The 14,136-nt window shown below is 51.7% G+C and overlaps 1 protein-coding gene across 3 annotated transcripts in view; it reads right to left on the minus strand.

Annotated features, from left to right (window-relative positions):
• Positions 1–14,136, minus strand: part of TSPAN18 (tetraspanin 18) — a 173,170-nt gene that overhangs the window by 50,394 nt on the left and 108,640 nt on the right. For all 3 annotated transcript variants that reach the window (XM_031459746.2, XM_031459748.2, XM_011000615.3), the window contains one exon: positions 9,671–9,811. The gene's annotated coding sequence lies outside the window, so the exon portion shown is untranslated. The remainder of the gene's footprint in view (positions 1–9,670; positions 9,812–14,136) is intronic.

Genomic DNA, 14,136 nt, shown 5'->3' on the forward strand with positions numbered 1-14,136 from the left:
AGTGGGCAGGGCCTGGCTGGTACCCCATCAGCTCGCCACACACCACCGCTGATTGCTGGTTGGGGCCAACGTGATACTTGAATACACACGGGCCGGTCCAGGTCAGGCAGCACAGGGATCCAGGCAACTGTGCTTTGGCCTAAACTAGTCCCAGAAGCGGGTGCATAGGGAGCAGGAGCCACCCCACAAAGCTGCTGCCCAGTCGGTCAAAAGGGGCCCTGTCTGGCCCTCCAGCCAGCGGCCTGTCTCACACCTGCCCCACTGCTGCCCCGTGGGGGCACCCCACCCTCCCTCTCCCCAGTTGCTGCCTCCCTGAAGGACTCAGGATCCCAGGCTGAGGTTCCCTCCTCTCAGCCCCGGACTCCCTAGAGGATGAGCTCACCAGAGGCCACCTTCCCAAACAAGAGCCCTGGGCCGGCGAGAGGCCCCAGCTCCCTTTCATTTGCCCACCAGGCCCTGGGATGGCAGTGAGGGAGGCTGAGGCCTCTGGGGAGGGGGCTGGGCTGGGGGCTTCCCCTGCCATCTCCTCTCCACAGGGGTCCCCAAGCCAGCACTGAGGTGGGGAGGCCAGGGGCCCTTCTGACCCACACCGCCATCCACCTCGGGGCGCCACCCTGCTCCACACCCAGAGGGAATCTGGGTTTGCTCTTACATAACCTGGGGCCTCCAGGCCGGACCTAGAACCCACACATGCGGGCGGCACTTTGGCCTCCTCTACCCCAGAAACAGCAGCTGGAGACTCTGGGGGGGAGGGCATGAATGCGGAGACTAATTGCAGTGTAAGAGTTACAGCACTTTTTCAAGGTCCTGAGACAGAAAGGGACAAGATGGCTTACCTCAGCTTCCCTGAAGGAATATCCTAGCAACAGGGCAGGGCTCCTCCAAGACCCAGGGTATCCCAGCCCCACCCCGCCTCCTTCTTTCCATCCACCACAGGTCACCTGCTGTGGTCCAGGGCCCTATACAACCATCCATCTTCCACCATCTCTCCTCTGCATAAACCCTTCCATGGCTCCCAGCACTCCTGAGGAAAAGCCCAAACTCAGAGCACAAGAAGCCTATTGATTATGCCTTCCCTCCCCACACACCCTCTTCTCACTCCACCCTAGCAGCACCACTGGTAGCTCCTTGAATGCTTTGGATCTACTGCGCCCCAGGGACTTTGCACGGGCTGATCCCTCTGCCAGGAATCCACTCCCCTCCCCCAAGTCACACACAGATTTCTTTGTCTACCTTTAAGTCATTTATAATCCAAGCCTTCCCAGCACCTCCCCCTTCCCCAGCATGGGCTCCTTCACCCATGCTATGTGTGGCCACATCGCAGTTTATTAGATCCCGGCAGCCTGCCTGTTGTTCTCAAACTTGACCTTGCATCAGAATCCCCTGGAAGACTTGTCCAAGCCCCGATTGCCGGACCTCATCCCTGAGTCTCCAATTCATTAGGTCTGGGGTGGTGGCCTGAATATCTGCATTTCTGACAAGCTCCCAGGCGACACTGATGCTGCTGGTCTGAGGACCACATTTGAGAACCGCTGGTTAGACCTGAAGCTCTTTGAGGCTGATCTTGTATGATGTTTTATGTCCAGACTCTGAAAGAATCTGGTTTATAGTTGGTGTTTAATAAACACATAAATGAAAGGTATTGATTCATCTGGTGTAGCCAATGTGGGTGGCAGGAGAATGGACTGGGACAATCTTTCCCAATTCGTCCGCTCTGCTGTCGGCACTCTCTTCCCTTTTCCCAAGATGGTGGCTGCGCCTTGGGGGCTGCTGGCTTCTCAGACTGGGCACAGTGATTTCTGGGCCTAGGAAGACAGCCCACCATCTGGGTTTTGGGAATGTCTTCAGAGGCATAAGTCTGGAGCCCATGGCAGTGGAGGGGTGTGAGCCTGTGAGGGAGGAAGTTGGAGCAGAGACAATAGGCCTGGGGAGACGGTCGGGGGCAGGGAGGGTGGCATCTGAGCATCAGCAAGGAGAAGTGGATTTTGTGGGATCCAAGAGCTACAGGCTCACGTGTCCTGCTCCTGGAATAGCCCTCCAAGAGGAGATAGGACTTCGATGGGGCCACCCTAAGTTGCCAAGAAAGGCTGGGAGTCTAAACACCCAAACCCATGGCTTGGAGTTGCCACCAAAGACCAACCACACTGTATCCAGGCTGGCTTGGAAATGGCCTCTGCCCACGCGCCCTTGCTGGAACCTGGGCCGGGCAAAAGAGGCTATCTGCAGGGTCCTGTGCAGGCCGAGGTCCAGCAGTCTCACCCAAAATGTTCTGGGCCACAGAAAGGCCACGAAGCCTTCCCCATGATCCGAGAGGGTGAGAATCCTCCCTCCCATCATGGCTGGGATTGAATGTCCTTCAAGCGGGCCGGGGAGGCTCAGCCGTGGATCAAGTCGGAGCTAGAGAAATAATGGCAGATGGCATGTCTTCAGAGATAAAACTCAAACCTGCTGCGAAGTCCATTTAGCACTGATGATGGGCTGGGCCCTGTGCTAGGCCCTGGCCCCTTCCTGATGAGGCATGAAAGAGTGTGGGCGCAGAGGACATGGCATGGAAGTGCAAACAGTCAGAGGGTGGACAGGAACGAGCAATTGTCTTGCCAGGAACATGGAAGCCTGCTTGCACGGAGCCCTGGGGCACAGAGGAGAGCACCCTGCCACGCGGCCAGACATGGTGTCTACGAGCCTCTTACTCCAAACTTGGCCCCAATGTGGCATCTCAGGCCATGGCCCCAGGACTCCAGGACACAGAGCACTGGAGACCCTCAAGGTTCAGAGCATACCAGAGCCAAGGACACACAGGCTGCCCCCGGCTCCAGTGGGATGACTAGGGCACCAGCCTCAGCACTTTTGGCCTAGATGGCAATTCGATGCAACAGTCATCTGGCCACTGTCCCCTCCTGACTGCATTCCTGCCCCCCACACTTGAGGTAAAAAGAAGGGGAAAATTTCCAGATTTGGGAAGCTCCACATTCAAAGAGGATACTGCTGGGGACAGAGAAAGAAGAAGCTGGAAGCTGGCTGGGGTGGGGGTGGGGAAGCATTTGCTTTTAAATCCTTCCAGATCATTTGAATTTTTAAGGAGCATGTATTACTTCTGTAATAATAAATTCCAAAAATAATTTTTGTCTTAAATATTCAAGGCAGTCTGCAAAACTCTGTTGGGAAGAGAGAAGTTTGTGCAACAGCAGCTTTAGGGGTCATTAAATACATCATCATCATCCTTTCTTGAGCATTTACCACGTGCCCAGAGCGCTGCTCCGTGTTTTAACACCCAGTATTTAATCTAATGCTCATCAGCCCTATGAGTAGGAAGCTATTAGTCCTATCATTTTCTAGATGAGAAAACAGAATTTGATAGAGACTAAATAACATGCCCAAGGTCACCCAGCCTTGGAGCTGGGGTCTGCACTTGCCAGTGTCTGACAGCAAGTTCTCATTCTTAGATCCGGGCACACCCCATGCTGCCTCCTGCAACTGAAACCAAGAAATTGACAGGCCCAAGAGCCATTTGCTTTGAGTCCACTCCACTGCTTGAAAACCACTGGGATTGCACAGGACCCCACATGAAATTGTCATGGGAAAACCAACCCAGAGCCTGGTGTCACCAACCACTTTGGAAATTTGGGCCGAGGGTAGGAAGACGTGTCTGACTGTGCATCCACTATAATCCATCCATCTGTCCAAACATTCACCACCCCCTAACTGAAGCCCTGGCATGCCCGGCTCCGTGCTAAATGCTGGGGACCAGAGTGGGCGGGATACCCTCAGTCACCAGAAAAGGACCAGGTGAACACAAGGCAGATTGGATCCCTCAGCACCTTCCAATTTGCCGACTTTGCGTCCTCCAGAAAGACCCCAAACCTTTTGTGATTTGAGATCCAAACAAATATTACAGATGGTAAGAATGCAACACAGCTCTGTAATACATGCCCACTGATAGGCTTCCACTCTCCGATGCCTTAATTGGCATAATGCTGAGCCTGGTCTTGGCCATCCAATCCATCTCATTGGTCCAGGGACAATGCCAGACCAGCTAAATGTGGTGGGTTCTCTGGCATTTCATCCATTAGCCCCAGGATGGAAAAAGAGGGGTTATGTAAAGCTCCAGGAGCCATGGGAGGCCGGGTGGGATTTCTCCCCGGGGCTCCAGCCTGCAGACCTGAGTGCGGTCAGGCTAGCCGGGAGCTCCTTTAGCCAATGGTGTCCATGGAGCCAGCTGGAGGGCAGAGGCGGCCCCAAGTGCAGCTTGAATGCAGAGAGCAGGCAACTCGGGTGTCCCGTTCAATAGGATCCCATGTGCCCCTCAGATAAATGTTTGATGAAGGAATTAAATGTGATTTTCGAGGAAGGCTGCTCTGCCCCCATTGGGAGATGGGAGGGGTGTAACTCTCAGCCCTGTCACCAGATTTTGGGGGACAAGGCCTTAGGCTGCCCTCCAGGCACCTATACACCAAAGACTCTATTGAGCACTCCTCTCACAGAGTTATAAAATTAAAAATACAAATAAAAATAACACCAATAGCATCAGTGCTATCACAAAGCACGGACCCTCTGGCCGGTGTGACATCACACACATTATCTCATTTAGTTATTCATTCAATCTTCACATCAGTCCTGTGAGATATGGAGTATTATTACCCCCAATGTATAGATGTGAAAACTGAGGCTCAGGGGGCCAAGGCTGTACTACCAGTACTACCGGGATCTGAACAAGGTCTGACTTGGAATAAAAGTTTAAAGTTGGAAGGGGCTTCATCCCTCATTTCACGATCAACAAACTTTAGGACAGGGAGGCTGAGGCCACCAGTAGCACAGCTAGGACAAGAGCTCAGGTCTCCTCACTTCCAGCCCAGGGTCTGCTGCTAGGCCTGCTGCTTGCAACACTGTAAGTGAACATGATTTCTAAGTTCTGCAAAGGACCTCGAGATGGAAGGATGAACTACACTTGGCCCCTGTGAAGTCCCATCTCTTCTAAAGCCCCTCCACTCCCCCCCCGCTCAAAAAAAAACTCCCTCTCCTGGGCATGGAGGGAAAGAAGTGAAAGTGAAAGGGCCACTCAACTCTAAACCCAGGCTGTGATTTAAGGCAGCCCTGAAGACGGTCACAGGCCTGCCCGGCCAAGCCTGGAGGCCTGCAGGGAGGAAGCTGACCACCTTCATCTCACTTCCTGCCTGGCACAGTCTTCCAAGCATTTAGGCCTTCGCTCCCACTGTTTCTTCCTCCTGGGTTGCCCAGCATCCTCACCTGTCCCATATCCTACCCAGTTTTCAAAGCCCAGATCAAATGCATGGCCTTCCCTGATTTCCCACCACCATCACCACTCTGAAGTGACTTCTCAATCTGGTCTTGGAACCTCCAAGCCTTCCTTTACATTTCTGCTCTGAACCCTCCCATTCTGTACCTTGGATGACAGGGGTTGACTTTCCTGTCTGTCTCCCTTCTAAGGGGCTGGACCCTTAAGGGGCTCTCAGTGCTGGTCTCTGAGGTGCTGCTGAATGAACAGAGAGGGAGTGGGAGCAGAGAGGTTGGCCTTTTCTTTTTGTTGACTTGTGTACATGCCTGACTGGCTTTGCAGACAGATCTCTAACTGTGATCTTCCCTCTCTCTCCAGGACCTATGACCAGCTGCATCTTAAACTCTAAGTCCTAGAGGGTGAGGACAAAATCATTCTAGCATCTCTGCAGCATCAGTCATAAGTGGGGGCTTTAAAAAACAATGTGGAAAATAATCAGGTGACAAACATCCACCAATTCCAGCTATGGTTTGGCACTGAATGAGATACTGGATGAGGGGTTGGGGACAAGACACCCAGAGGAAGGGTCCTGCCCTCAGTGGATCTCCCAGAGAAGGCAGGGATCCCCAAGGGCAGGGACCTTTCAGCTTTGCCTGTTCCCAGTCCCCAGCAAATAAACAGGGCCTGCCACACAGTCAGTCAATTACCATTGGCTGAAGAAATGAATTAATAGGCATTGACCTAGGAGCAGTGAGCACCCCATATAAGGCAGGGTGGTGCTGAATGCTGAGCTGGTCTGGGCCATGAGTCAGAGGTGCAGAATTCACCGGCGAGAGAGAGGCTGGTACAGGGCCAGGAGGTTTGTGGTTGACCGAAATCAACACAGGCCAGATCTTCAAAAACACTCAGCCACAGTTGCCTGGGAGGCAGCATTACACACTGCGGTTTCCCATCTTTTTTCTGCAGAGCAATCTTTTTTCGAATGAAATCGTACACCGCACCCTAAATGCATAACAGAGCTTCCATGGTGGACGTCAACTGGGGCATCGAGGCTGGTCTGGAAACCCTGGAACTCCTGGGGCCCCTCGGGAACAGGGCTCCTGCTCAACCAGTGATGGCCTCCTCTCCTCTTCCTCCCTCGGAGAGTCGCCAGGAAGCGGGAAGCAGAGAGGAGGGCTGAGGCCCGGGGCTGGACCACCATGGGCTGGGTCTTCAGAGGGGCCATTTAGGTAGATAAATGCTAAAGTGGCTCAAGAAACTCTCCCCAGTGATGAGGGGCTGGGGCGGGGGTTGAGGGTGCGGAAAGAAAGCAAAAGGCCCTCCCAGCGAATGGAGGGCAATCCAAAGTGGCCAGATGTGGGGTGGCTGAAACAGTGGGGTGGCCTCTAGGGAGCACAAGGACTCAGTATGTGAAGGATCTTCTGGGGCAATCCTTTAAGAAAGTGAAGCACCATCTGTAGATACATTGTGTGTGTGTGAGCATGCACACGTGTATGCAAATCAGGCTTTCAGATACAAGAGCCACTGAAACCAAGGCATACCTGTAAGAGAGCGGCTAGCCCTGTACTGTGAGCCACAGCAAGGACATATTTAGGACAAATCAGCCCTCCTGCTCGCTCACCCACCCACCCCCTGCCATGGCACCAGCAGGGAGCACCTGTTGTTTGGTCTGCTTGGCATTCCTTCTTCTGAAAATAGCACCTGGGTTTTCCCTTTGGGGTACCAGCCCTCTCACACACTCAGGCTGACTCCTCCCACTCGTAACACCCCCCCACCCCCAACCACAGACACTCAGCACTGACCTAGTCTGGCCAATCAGCATACTCTCTCTTTCTGGTTTCAGTGATTGGTCAGAGATGGTCATGTGACCCAAGAGCAGCCAATAAGATTCAGCTCTAGTAGTTTTGTAAGAACTCCTGGGAAAAAGAAGCTTTCCTTCTACTGGCTTTGTGACGAGCAGGATGTCAGTCTGGAACCACATGTAGAGTGTCTGCCAGGGACCCAAGCCCACAAGGAGGGAAGCAGAAGGCACAGACATGGGCATCATTTGAGTCTTGGACACCAGTAAACAGGCCCCACATTGCTACTCTATTGGAAACCAATAAAAAAAATGAATAAATTGCCTGTTTTCTTGCTTAATCAGGTTGAGTTTGGTGTTGGCTCCAAATTGATGCAAACTCTGACCTCTGTTCAGCCTTTGCCTGGCCTCTCATCACCCCAACCCACCCCTACCAGCCCCACCCTGTCTCCCCTGCAGCCAACCTTCATGTCAGGCCCGTCATTGGTTTTTGCTGACCTGGGCAGCAGCTCCAGCCTTCCCCTTAGATCCAAGGACTGGGCACAGATCAGCAGCCTGCAGGGCTCACCTGTACCCCAGCCATCCCAGGTGTCTAGTCCCTCCTAGGGTTGTTTTGGCTAATCTAGTGCGACCTCTCCAACCTGGGCTCTTTGAACTTCAGTTCTACTGGGAGAGACAGATACTACACAGTGAATGAGGGCCCTGGAATCCAGCCACTTCTGAGCTTGGGGTGGGAAGAGTCACCCCACGGCTTTGGTCCATGGTCTCAGAGAGACCTGCTGTGGGCAGAGGCTGTGGGGTGTGGCAGGATAGGCTTGGGCTCAGCTGTCAAGCAGGTGGGGAAAGTTTCTGGATCTCTTACCTGCTCTATCATCTTGGGCAAATTGTTCCCTCTAAATCTCAAGATCTTCAACTTTAAAGTGGAGATCATATCACTATACACCTGACAGAAGGGCAAAAATCTACAAAGCTGACAGCATCAATTGGTGGCGAGGAGATGGTGCAAAAAGAACTCTCACTCATTGCTGGTGGGGTTGCAAAATGGTACAGCCTCTCTGGAAGATAGCTTGGTAGTTCCCTACAAAGCTAAATATACTCTTACCATATATTTCAGCAGTCATGCTCCTAAATATTTACCCAACTGATTGAAAACTTGTGTCCATACAAAAACCTGCACATGAATGTTTATAGCAGTTTTATTCATAATCACCCTAAACTGGAAATAACCAAGATTTCCTTCAATAGATGAATGGATAAACAAACTGTGGTACATCTAATGGAATATTATTTAGTAATAAAAAAGGAATGAGCCATCAAGTCATGGAAAGACATGAAGGAACGTATATGACATATGCGTTATTACAAAGTGAAAGCAGCCAGTCTGAAAAGGCTACCTACTATATGATTCCGATTATATGATATTCTGGAAGAGGCAAAAAAGAAAGGAGACAGTGAAAAGATCACTGGTTGCTGGGGGTGGAGAAGAAGGGAGGGAGGATTAAAAAAAGGGGTATTCTCTTATCTGGCAAGGCAGATGGCCTCCCAGAATAAACACTCTAACTCCCAGCCTCCCTTGCAGCTAGGTGTGCCACATGACTACATCCTGGCCAATGGGACATGACAGAAAGTGATGTGCACACACTCTCCTTTTCTTATTTCCCCATTCTTACTGACCAGAATGGAGAAACTGTCATGGGCCACCATGGATGATGGAGACAAGTAACGGTCAGAGAGCCACAGGACAAAAGGAACCTGGGCCCCTAATATATTTGTGTCAAAGACTCCCCTGAGCTCAGAAGTTTCCTTAGAGACAAATCAACCTGTCTCTTGTTTAAGGAACATTATTTTTAGGGGAAGGTTATAGCTCAGGGTGCTATGGCGTGCACAAGTTCCTGGGTTCAATCCCCACTACCTCCATTAAATAAAGAAAGAAAGAAACCTAATTATCCCCCCAAAAAAATTAAATTAAAGAACATTATTTTGCATTTTTGTTACACACAGCCAAATCATTATCCTGACAAATGCAAGAAGCTTCAAGGATTGTCCTGAGAATTCTGCATAATATACGTAAAACATCTTCACTCACTTATTCATTCATTCATTCAACAAATAATGACTGTGTACTCTGCTGGGATCTGGGGGTTCAACCAAGGATAAGACAGACAAACCCCTGTCCTCCGGAGTCCGCATTCTAGTGCAGGAGACAGAACGTCAAGATGAATTAATTACGGATTTTCACGAGTGCAGGAATACTACTAGTATCAGCTAATGCTTATTGCGTTCTGAACTTACTACGTGTCCTGTTCTGAGCCCTTTTCGCATGTTACCTCATTTTATCATCACTACAAACCCAGGAGGTGGGTGCTGTTGCTTCCTCATTTGACCAATGAGGAAGCTGAGCCACAGAAAGGTTGAGGCACCTGCCCAAAGTCACACAGCTAGTAGTTGGTGGTTCAGGATCTGAACCCAGGTCTGCTGGACTTTAGAGCCTTAACCACTGGGCTCTCCTGCTAATGAAGGGAACAACCAACTGTGACAGAGAACAGCGGAGTGCCCTGCTGACAGTTGCGATTAGCAACAACCACCACAGCAGCAAAAGCTGCACAAAAGCCCGCACTGAACAGCCTGAACTCCCTTACCTGGGTAGCCGGCGTTGAGAAGTCTGGAAAAAGATTGTGTCCACTTTTTAGAAGTTCAGATTCAAAGGGTTCACGCTGCTTTGACGACAGTGTCAGAATGTCTGGCTGCTGCAAGCTTAGGGCTGTCCAGGAGATGCCCACCTGTCAGAGACAAGCAGAACCAGCCGTGACTGCCTAGCGGGGGTCAGGGGTGGGGAACCCACCAGCTCACACTGCCCGAGGTCTCTTCTTTTTGTCTGAAATGCGCTTGGGGCCCCTGAGGAGACCATGTGATGAGCAGATGGCAGTAACCTGGGGTCATACATCAGGATTGGGGAGCCATCATTAAGGTCCCAGCTGAACTTGCCTGCAAACAATTCCAAGACACAAAGATATGCATATGCCTGTGTGTACGTCCTGAATAAAAATACTTAAGTGTCATGCCCACTGTGTTTAGCATGGTGCCCTTTGCATAGAGGGAGGCTTGACAAATGTTTCCTGATTTGCTCTGCTGTGAAACATAATTTTATACGTCTAAGTGGGGGGAGGAAACTCTGAGTTCATGCGCACAGGTGGAGAGATTCTTCTTCATGTGAAAATGCATTCCTGGGAGGCTCCATCCAGCCAGACCAGTGGCCTCATTAACTAATGAGGAGACCAATACCCAGAGAGGGGCAGCGACTTGCCTAAAGTCACAGAGCAAGTTGGTGGCAGAGTGAGGTCTAAAGCCTGGTCTCTCCTGACTCATGGCTGCTTGCTCTCTCCAGGGCTGCACCCTCCTTTGTCGTTGTCAGACTGGTACCCCTGGAGCAGCCTGGGCACAGGGTGGGAGCCTGCTGCCTGCCTGACAGCTGGACACTGGTCACAAGTCAGAGCAGAGAATTGCTTCTGGGCTGTGTTCAAGCCCAGACAAGGTGCAGGAAGCAGTGTCCACTGTGGTTGGGAGCATAGGCTTGGAGGCTAGTGGACTCATCCACATGGCTGGGGCAACCTCTTTCTGGGGTTGGGACCCTGGGGAAGTCAGGTGTCCTCTCGGAACATCAGTCTCCTCTTCTGTAAAACAGGACTAATAATAGCATCTCTCTTTGAGGACTGCAGGGAGTGAAAATGACTTTCATAAGTCTGTGAAGCCACAGCAGAGAGCATTTGGCTCATAGCAATCACTCAATAAATGTTAGGGAGGCGACACAGAGGAGGGATTATGTGCATTGCGGGGGGCGGTGGGTGTGTGGGTGGAGCACTGGACTGGGAGTTGCTTTGTGTCCTTGGCAAGATTTTGGACAAAAATCTCTCAATTCCACCAGTGATTCGTTCCCTCTGTTCCCACCTTCCATCCTTGTCTCTGCCTTCATAGACTAGCGTCGGTCCCCAGCATACCTGCTGCTCCCTCCTGGCTGCAACCCCCACCTGCCCACGGGATTGATTGCTACACCCCAGCCCACTTTTCACCAGCCAGCAAAATGCAAATGTCATTAGCACTCTGCAAGCTGGTGAGCTAATGTCACCAGATGGCAGCCAGCACAGAAGAACTGTGGAGGGGTGGAGGGTGCGGGGCGAATTCCCCAGGAGGGGTGGCATTCTCGGCTTTTTCCAATAAGGGTATGATCAAGAAATAAACAAATGGCTGCAGGAAAGAGGTGACAACGGAGACTGTTTTAGCAGCATGCTGTGAGATGTGGCCGCCGGTGGTCCCTGCTGTGGCCCCTATCCAGATGATGTATGTGTCTTGGCCCCTCTGGGCCTCCTCCCCACACACAGCCCAATGGAGGCTCATCTGAGGGACCCCCCAGCCTCCACCTTTCATTTCCACCCCAGCCCACACTCCCTCAAACCTGCTGAGAGAAGCAGACCACCCACCCATTTAACAGCCATGGGAGTGGGGAGTCCTCTCCCAGGAGGAGGTGGCAGCAGGGGACCTCAGGGATCCGCAGGCAGGAATCCTGGGTTCCAGTCCCAATGCTGCACTAACTTGCTATGAGCACTCTGGCACATCCTCCCTTTGGGGGGGCCTTAGTTTCTCCATCTGTGAAAGGGGGTGTCAGATACATCATTGATCCCTACCATTTCTCAGGGTCAGCTCTAAACCTCCCAGCTCACAGGCAGAGATGCCAGTGTAAGGCTCCTCCTCTTCTAATGTCCTTATGACGCTGGCACTGTTGACACCTGCAAGCACGTAAGGCTTCCTGGAGGAGGTGCCCGATATGCGTGTGTGGAGACCAGAGTGGGGACTTGGAGCCAAGGCTGTCTGTCAGGGCAGAGTGGGAAATGAGACAGAAGAGTCCTGTGGTCAGTGCTTTCCATACACGTTCCCATTTTATTGATGAGAAACTGAGGCTCAGAGAGGTTAAATAACTTGGGAGATGCATGGTTGTTAAATAGCACAGATTGGATTTGAGCCCCATAGTTTTGGGTTTTTTAATTGAAGTATGGTCCGTTTACTAACTTCTGATGTACACCTGAGCCCATAGATGGTTATGGGGTGCCGCCATCTAGACTCTTTAAAGATGAACTGGAGAAATTCAGCAGTGTTTGTGTTATAAATACATGTAAATGAGCTCGAGTGCTATGTGAGGGTGGGCAACATCATGTCTGTGTGGGAGGGGTAGGGGAGTTTCCCGTGTCAGTCTGTGTACTTGTAAATGTGAGTGGGTCATTGCTGAATGAAGCTGCTGCCCTGTGGGGATGCTGGGTGGGGAGGGTGTGGCTGAGGAGCCGATGATGAGGCTGGGGATCGGGCAGGCAGAAGGTGCTGGCCATCCCATGGCAGCCTAGGAAGCCCTGGTCTGTGGGCTGTGAGCTGGGCCTGTGCTCACGGGTACTGCCTCCTGGTCCTGACCTACATCGCTTGTTCCTGGCTCCCATACTCCCCTCACTGCCGCTCAGGAGAGAAGCATGTCCTGCCCTTGGCCTCTCCCTCAGCTCAGTCTCCTCCACAATCCCTAGGGCTACATGCAGATCCTGCAGATCGAGCCAGGCATACAGATGGGGCTGCTGCCAGCAGACAGGGAAGCCAGTGGGCGAGTGTCCCTTGCACCCACTGAGGACTAGCCAGACCTGTCTTCCAGCACTGGCTCTGCCACTAGCCACTGGCTGTGTGATTAGGGAATGCAATCCACCTCTCTGAGCCTCAGTGAACCCTCGCAGAGGTGCTGAGATGACTACTTAAGAGAAAAGACATGCAAACTATAAAGTGCTGTGCCCACAGACAGGGCTGTGGTTGTAATCCCAGTGGCCAAGATAACCGAGGAAGTGTAGGGAGTTCCCTCGAGAGCCTTGGCTGGGAATCTAGCCAACACCTTTATGTAAGTCCCCCTTGCCCCTCCCCTGGGCCTCAGTTTCTCCATCTATAAAGCCAAGGACCCTTAAGTTCAGATGCAGAGTGGTGCTCAGCCCTCAGTGTCTAATTTTCTTCATCATGATTCACTATTAACAACATAGATGGATTTCATTTGCCAGAAATGCGAAGGCCATTCACACAGCAGTAAGAAGTAGGCTGAGTAATTAGGACCCAGGACAAGTAAGTTTTGATGGGAGGAGAGAGGAAGATGATTTCATGTTCCAGTCACTGACCAAGAAGGAATGTGATCATCCTAGGAAGACAGAAGGAAGCATGTGGGAATGGAGGGAGGCGGGGCTGTTGGAAGTTGATAGAATTTGGACAAACTCTCTCCCCAAGTTTGCACTGGGCTGGCTATGATGCCACAGAGAAGACACAGGAGTTCTATTTCCTGGAGACCTCAAGGAACAGGAGCATTCATTCATTTGGTGAGTACTCATTGAACAGCTGCTGTGTACCAGGACTCCAGGGGTGCCAGGGATGAGTGAGGCACCAACTATGCGGGGAAGAGTGACAATGCTCTTGTCCCCATAGTTCAAGGTGGCTTAGGAGGGCTTATCACCTTGTTCTCAGTTTAAAGAAGGGAGACGCCCCTTCTTTCTTCACCCCCAGGGAAGGCTTCCAGGAGGAGGAGGCAGATTTGAATGTGCAGAGATGAGCAGAGGGCACTGTGGGCAAAGGGACCAGGGGGAACAAAGACACGGAGGTGCCCAAGTGTGAGGTAAGTATTCAGGACCAGGAAGCAAGGCTGCCTGTAGGAGCAGAATGAGAAATGAAACAGGAAGGGGTTGGATGGTTAAGGTCCTTGAATGCCAGGCCAACGATGATGAGGCATAGGCAATGGGGAGCTACTGAAGGTCATAGAGCAGAGGTGTGTTTCAGGTGGTTGAAAAGCAGCAAGAAGCCCAGGCAAGTGGATACAGATGATGAAAAGGTGGAAAGAGGATGGGCAGGGACTGTGGGGCTGTGATGAATAAAAGGATGGTGGAGGGGTCAGTAGAGTAGGAAGGACAGTATTGAAATTGGCAGGTTGTGGGGAGGTGACCCAGATGTGGAAGGAAAGATGATGATGGATTTAAGCATACAGGGTTTGTATCCCAGCTCTGCCACTGTCACAGTGTGCTCTCAAGCATGTCATTTTTCCTCTCTG

The sequence above is a fragment of the Camelus dromedarius genome, chromosome 12 (genome assembly GCF_036321535.1).
Source record: "Camelus dromedarius isolate mCamDro1 chromosome 12, mCamDro1.pat, whole genome shotgun sequence".
Classification (NCBI taxonomy): domain Eukaryota; kingdom Metazoa; phylum Chordata; class Mammalia; order Artiodactyla; family Camelidae; genus Camelus; species Camelus dromedarius.